The 7,479-nt window shown below is 42.3% G+C and overlaps 1 long non-coding RNA gene across 1 annotated transcript in view; it reads left to right on the top strand.

Moving 5' to 3' along the window:
• Nucleotides 1-7,479, top strand: part of LOC110332871 — a 43,880-nt gene that overhangs the window by 1,169 nt on the left and 35,232 nt on the right. The window contains exon 2 of the long non-coding RNA XR_002381048.1: nucleotides 281-375. This is a non-coding gene — a long non-coding RNA (uncharacterized LOC110332871). The remainder of the gene's footprint in view (nucleotides 1-280; nucleotides 376-7,479) is intronic.

Here is a 7,479-nt window from a genome sequence, read left to right as displayed (position 1 = left end):
GCTGACTGCTGTGGCAGTAGTGGCTGACTGCTGTGGCAGTAGTGGCTGACTGCTGTGGCAGTAGTGGCTGACTGCTGTGGCAGTAGTGGTTGACTGCTGTGGCAGTAGTGGCTGAATGCTGTGGCAGTAGTGGTTGACTGCTGTGGCAGTAGTGGCTGACTGCTGTGGCAGCAGCAGCATGGGTTACTTGCTCACGTGTGGATGGAGCAGAAAGGAAAAGTAGTGAGTGCTGGGGCTTAGCTGACCCTCACCTTATCTCTCGCCCTCCCTCTATTCACAGAAGCCCAGCCCACAGACTGGTGTTCTGCACATTCAAAGCAACTCTCCCCTTCAGGTCAATCTTCACCAGAAACATCCTTAAAGATACATCCAAAGGTATGCCTCATTTGTATTCTAAGCATTTTTAATCCAACCAAGTTGATGAGTCAAATTTTACTTGGCATGCCATGCTTCTGAAGTCAGAACACTGAATTCGGAAGTAGCATTGAATAGCTGGTAGCTGGTCTCTAGAAGGTCTGCGCTGTCCAAACCTCCTTCAATGTGTTTCTTCCACGGAGAGACCCTGGTGGTACGAGGGCTCACTATCCAATTCAAGGTAATGTGCTAACCAATTACAGTCGAAAGGCTTCCACTGTATAAGTTGTTGCTCACATGCAATAAAACAGGCTTTTCCCTGAAACTGTCTCTGGAGTGGTTTGATTCTGTACCCTTTACTGACCTGTGGGCATTGCTGGGGGATCCCTGTTGACTACTGACACCAACTCAGGTGCATGAATCTCTTGAGGCTTGGCCTAACCCCTTGAAGCACAGAAAGAACCAGCCTGCCACAGCCCCAACCTCCTTTGTCCTGCTCCCCCACTGCTCCCTCTTCAGACTCCTCTAACTAAAAGCTATTCGCTAAGGTTGTAAAGGGAGTTTCCAGCCCCAAGGAAAGAGAGTGTCCAGGCCTTGTCCAGTAAAGGGCAAGTTGGGGGAATCCCACCAATCCCCAAGCTTGCCCCAAGATCAGACCATGTAATTCCTCCAATCACACGACACCCTGGAAAGCTCCACCCCCTCCCATAATAACCCTATATAAACCCCATATTCTACCCAGTTCTCTGCTGCTTTTCACAGAGCAGAGGCAGCCATTCTCCTCCTTTTAAGTAAATCTCTTGTGTGCGATGTGACTTTGTTGTATTCTTTGGCTCTGGCCTGCCAGGGTACCTTTTCCTTCAGGGCTGTAACACTTATAATGCCCTGGTAAGGAGGCAAGCTTGATGACTTTGGACTTGCCTTTGGGCATTTTAGTTGTGTTTTTAGATGTTCCACATGGTGAAGGCGTGGTATTTAATCATTTTCTTTACATTTCTTTTCTGACATGAGGATAATTAAAGGGGAATTTTAAACATTATCCCTAGAAGGATATGGATTTATTTCTTTGTTTTATTTCCTTTTGTTGGAGGTCCAGTAGGGGAAAGTCATTTCCTTCTGGTCAAAATGAATGAATGAATGAATGAATGAATGAATGAACGAATGAATAGAATCTACCTCTGGTATAGGTTTTTATTAAGCTTCACGAAGAGGGCTGGGGAAGAGATTAACCTTAAACCATGGTTAAAAAAAAAAAAAAAAAAAAAGATGGGAGGAATAATTATCCTTTTAATGAGATAGTGTACTTTTTCTTCTCCAAATCCCCCTGCTCTCTGTGCAGTTGCTACAGAATCGCCATGAGCTTCTTCAAGTTTGCCTGAAAAACAAAACTTGACTGGACTCAGAAAGGCAAAAACTTTTCCTTCCCTCTTCTCTTTCATGCAAAGGCAGGCCAGAGCCTAAGTCTGCTTCCTCTGCCATGTTCAGCTTTCTCAGTCTTTCTTGAAGCTCTCTCCTCCCTACCATGTAACTGCTTAACAAATTGAAGCATGTTTTCCTCCCTTTCATATCTCCATCTTCCTCCTAGGGCAGCTGCTGAAAGGTATAGCTTGCTGCTCTGGAGTTTTTCTCTTAAACTCTAATAAAATGTGCTGATCTTCTATTTTCTAAGTCTGTTATAAAATTCTTTTATTAATGAGACTAAGAACTCTAAAAAGAGACCCCATGTTTCCTGGTAAGGTGGCAATTATGGTGGGATTCCCTCCGGTTTCTGGCGCCACTTGCAGTTAGCTTTTACCAGGCTTTCAATGTGCTCTATAGAAAAACTTCTTCTCAGTTCTTCCCACACTTCCAAGTGCATCTGATTTACTTATGGCCCCAGTAAAAATGCTCTCTTTATTTCAGAAGGTCTGGGACATTCTGGCAAGCTCTCTTCATCTATGTGTGAAGCTAAATTTAAGTGTCCTAAATTTAAACTCAATATAGCTATTTCTAATGGGCATGACAGCAAATCAAACTAAAAGTCTAGGCTTTCTTATGCATGTTCTACCTCTTTCCTGTAGTTCTGCATATGACATCATGTGTGTTGTATCTCATTAACATCTCAAATTTCCACACAGGGGACACGTTTCTACAGGGGGATTAATATTCCTATTATAATGAGCCACAGGCTAGCAGCAGATAGTTGGAGCTTCTTTGCATCTGTGTCAGCGGTTGAGTTGGCTTTAGTTAGCCTTGGTGGGATGGGGAGATGCCCTAGCCTCCCCAGCTTCTTTTTTACCACAAGAATCACGTGCTTTGTGTGAAGTGATTTTGGGACCTCACTGTACTCTACTCACGTGCTTCACAAGCTAAGTGGCATAGAGCATCCTCAATTAAACAGACTTGGTTTACCTCTGACTCTGCTGTAAAGTTTCTTATTGGCCTGATCTGCTTGTTTTTAATGCCTTTTCTTTTGGATTGAGTTGAGAATTGGTCTGTATCTACCTTAGAACACTCTCTGTGACAGTCATGCACAATGCCATCTTAACCTTTGGGTATCTCTCTTCATCTGATTAATGACTTCCTTGAAGCTATTTTTTTTTTTTTTTAAAGACAACTTAACAGATGTCTCTAGAAGGTGCCTAATATGTATTACTTGAGTAAAAAGTATAGGAAATTTTAAGTTAAGAAATCTGTTTCATTTTGTCTACGGCTATATAATATTTTCAAATTTACTAGGTCATACAATCCTCAGTTTTGAAATGGATGCTTTATCACATTTCCTGTGATTCTAAGGTTTCATACAGACAAGGAGATTTATTCTCAATTTGCATAATTGACAAGCACTGCATTACATATTTATTCCACTCAAAACTTCTCTTTGAGATATTGTAAGCTGCAGTTTATAGGTAGGAATTCAGGAGAGACGTGGGAGCTCATCTGGGAACGATTAGCTGGTTCGGCTCAGAGCCTAAGGCAAATTTGGGAGCTTGGGCTAAAAGGTTCTAAATCTGGTGTGCCCTACTGCCTTCCAGGTGCCCAGCACTCTCCTCTCCTCAGCACAGGGATTAAGTCTCCCAACGATGCCATCACCTTTTAAAGGGAAAGATGCTTATTTGAGGAATGTTAGGCAGGAGGTATGGGCCGCAAGGAGACTCGAGCAAGAGTGTACTTTACCAGTAAATTGGATGTCCAGAAGGGTGTGTCCATCACCTAATAAATGTGGCTCAATCCCATCACTCTGTGCAAGAGCATTTAATGAGTTTCCCAGGTGTTTTTCAGTCCCATATGGCTTTTCCTCCAGGGCAGCTTTGGAAAGCTGGTGAGTGGAGCTGACGTGGCACAGGGGGTGCTGACTGGCACAACCTTACAGGAAAGGCTGAGGAGCCCTGCTCTTAGCTAGGGAGTCTTAGATTCTAAGCTAAATGAACATAATAAGGACACTGAAGACCTGGAACACCACTCTCTCTTATCACGTCGTCCTCGTGTTTATAGTCCTTGGCAACAACAGAAAGGGAAAAAAAAATCCTGAAATCGAATTAAAGCAATCTGCATGATAAAAGAATTAGCAAGAGGCGGTGGGGGCGGGAGCTTGATAATGGTTTTCATTGTGCATAATGCTGCAGAGAGCTTTGTCTTCACCTTGACGCTTCAGAGAAAATTGGACTCTTTTTGGCAGCATTAGCTCCTTTTGCTGCAGAGTTACTGAAATACACACCAAACCTTTAGGGTTATTTCTTGTTTTTCTTTTCCAGGTGCCTGGGGTTTTGTGTCCCATAAAGAGAAACCTAGAGCCTCTGGGTGCTATTTATTGCTTATATGAATGTCTTTTTTTTCTTTTTTCTTTTTTTGCCATGTTTAAAAATGATTAGGTTGTATGGGGCTTGGTGGAATGTAGAAGAGTGTCGGTCGAAAACTCACGTTCTTCCATCCGTGTGTAACCTGGGGCCATTCCTTACATTTCGTTTTCTCTCTGTGATGATGGATGATGGTGCCCGTCTCATTGGGTGGTGGCAAGAATCTCAAGGAATGTATATAAGGTCTGCAGCCACTTTAGGCAATTCATGATTGATAGCTAGTTTCTTACAAGTCTTGTGAAATCTGCTCTGTTCTCCTGGAATTTAATTTTAAGTCTGAGCTGACAGTTCAGACATTGTTCCTGGAGTTTTCAAGGCATGAGCCAGGGCCACTCATTCTCAATATACTAGTAAGGAGATGTAGTAGAGAAAATCAGAGAAGTGATGTTTGTTCAATAATCACATTGGATGAAGGAAGAAATTAAGAGGTTACCCCACCCACCCACATAGTTCATCTTCAAGATATGAGGTTTAAGCTTCGGCAGAGGACAAAGGTCTGCATAGCTAAGTAGTTCTAGACAATGCAGTGTTTCCTCCATCAGTGATCCATCATTGCCTTCACACTTGTGCTCCCTGCAAGGTAGTCTGGGAAATTGTCAGCACTGTATGGAATCTCTCCCTGGAAGATGAGTTCTTCCTCTGGCTAGGTCCAATGTGTCAACCTTTTTCTTCCTCCAGCATGAGATTCTGAGGAAATTTCAATTCGCTGGGGCCACTGTTTGCATAATCTGATAGCTAAAGAGAAGCATCTATTCCAAAATACAACTTTCACCTCACAGGGGTGATTGGTAGTTTATTCTGGAGCCAAATATGAGTGACCGTGATCCCGGACCAATTCAGATTATGCCACATTCTATTTTCCAATGTGGTAACAGTTCCATGAAGTTTTATAGTAACAGCAGAAAGAAACTCATAAATCTTTTCGAATGCATTGATGGAAACATCAGGTAGGCAAGTCTCAGAAAAGCTGGGACCCACCAGACAGGCCTTACATAATATCTGATGATATTCATAGCCTTTGGGTTGGTAGAACTAGGGGTCAATTTGTACATTCCAAGGGATTTACCTAATGGAACAAAGTCTAACAAAGATGTTAGACTCCATACAGAGAGAGGAGGGCAATGAATGACTTTTAAGTGGGTTAGAGATGGCCCACGGTACTCTGCCTTTGAACTTGCAGCATTGCATCATTTGATCATCACTGAAGTTCTAGTCAGTCCACCAGCCTTGCAGAAGGTTCAGTATAATCTATGGATCTTTAAAGGAGCTTTGATTCACAGAGAGGCCTAAATTTCCCTCTTTAGGGTTTATTCAGTTCTACCAGGATGATCACATATCAGACACGAGCAGTGTCTTCAGTTGCTGTTTATGTCATCTAGAGAGCAGAGTGCTGAGAACCCAGTACCTTATAGACAAGTAGGCAATGGACAAGACTGGCCAGAGAACTGGGTTTTCCGAGTTGAGCTGGAACTGAGTAACAGTCAGTTTTTGACCTCCTATCTTCTCCCATCTTCTGGTAAAATTCTTGACATGCATGCAGGTGTTTTGATTGTTTCTCTTGACTCATGCCAGGCTGCTAGCCCTCATTATTCCTGTACTAATATTCCTATCTCACCAGCTCTGAACTTCACCCTAAATTAGTTTAGCTATGACTCCACAGTGAAATGGTAGTTAAATTCCTTCTATTTTTGTGCTATCTCTGATTGAGTATGCTATAATTAATAAAGTGGGATTTGACAAGTGTGAGCCTAAGTAAGATATTCAGGCAGGTTAATTATCTTTCAGGGTTTTTCAACATTTTTTTTTTCCTTTCTATTCTATCTTCTGACCTTCGCACAAGCCCCTTTATTTGAACAGATCTATTTAAAAGATTTATTCTCATTTAGCTGTAGTTCATGAAACTATCTGATAGACATTGTGCTTAAAGTGGTTCTATTATACTCTGAGGAATTTGTTTCTAATATGTCCTGTCTGTTGTCTCAGGCCGAGCCTATATCCAATTAAGGAAGACAGGGAACCTACACCCTTGATAAGCATCAGTGGAGACGAACTGTAAACTAGGATCTGATTTGGTAACTGAGACTATTCACCTAGGTGACACACGTAGGACCTAGGGAAGTACTTCTAGGTTAGTTGTCTCAGGAGGGATGCCGTTGCCTTCCTTCCCTTACCCCATCCCTTCTAAAACATCCTCTCACATGTTCTGATTCTAAGAGGTTCTGTAACCTTTGCCCCCAAGCCCCAGCACATATTAATTGATTTGCAGAACAGTAAGGGGTTGACCTGGAAAGAAGATAGAAGATGCAGATGCCCACTGTGGGAGGTCCTGCTTCCAGGTCTGCAAAGACTTTCAAGAGAAGGACTTAATGCTTTAAAGAGGAAGGTTTACTGTAGGCCACTGTGTAACTTTAAGAGACCTTCACAGTCCTTGACAAGGCTTCTCTGTTTCCTCATGACCAACTTACCAACTTTCTGCCAATTTCTGTCTTCTAGTTACTTTTTTGTTGTTGTTGTTTTTGCTTTTGATAGAAAGTTGAACTGTTCAAGCCTCAGGTTCTAATAAAAAAGTAAAGAATTATGAAGGGAAGAAAACATGGTTTCAGTCCATGTTAGGAGGTCTCCACTGCTTTTGGGTCCCAAGTCAGGCAGGTCATCTTGCTTGGGAGCCTGTGATGGAGCAAAGCAGTCTCCATTATGGCAGCCAAGAAGAGAAAGGGGTTGGGAGAGGGAGGCAGGGTTAACCAGAGACTAGGGACAAGATACTCTCATCTCACAGTCATGCCTCTATTAGGCCCCTAGTGACCTATTTCCAGACCCAAGACTCACCTAAGAGTAGTCTATTTATGAATCTAGTTACCTCTCGTTAGAACCACCAGGTAGGGATGAAGTCTTTGGCACATGAACATTGAGGGGGATCATTTGTGGTCAGACCATAATATTTGCCTTTGTTTGTTGTCATGGAAACAATTTTCTGTACCACCCTCACATTTAATGAGTTAGGTATCTATGTGTATTTAGACCTGTACATATGAACATATGGCATGTGTATGTTGGTTATAGTCATGCACATGTAGTTGTATAACAAAGACACCATTTGATGGGATTTATTATTATTTTCTAATGTTATGGCTATTACAAACAATTCATTAATTATTGCGAATCATCCCTTCCTGATACTTTATAATAATTACAACAGTATCTGTGGTCATTTACTTTAGTTCAAAGAAGAGGAAGAAGAAGAAGGAGAAGAAGGAGGAGGAGGAGAGGAGGAGGAGGAGGAGGAGGAGGA

Source organism: Mus pahari, chromosome 15 (genome assembly GCF_900095145.1).
Source record: "Mus pahari chromosome 15, PAHARI_EIJ_v1.1, whole genome shotgun sequence".
Taxonomy (NCBI): domain Eukaryota; kingdom Metazoa; phylum Chordata; class Mammalia; order Rodentia; family Muridae; genus Mus; species Mus pahari.
This window is presented reverse-complemented; position numbering and strand designations above follow the sequence as displayed.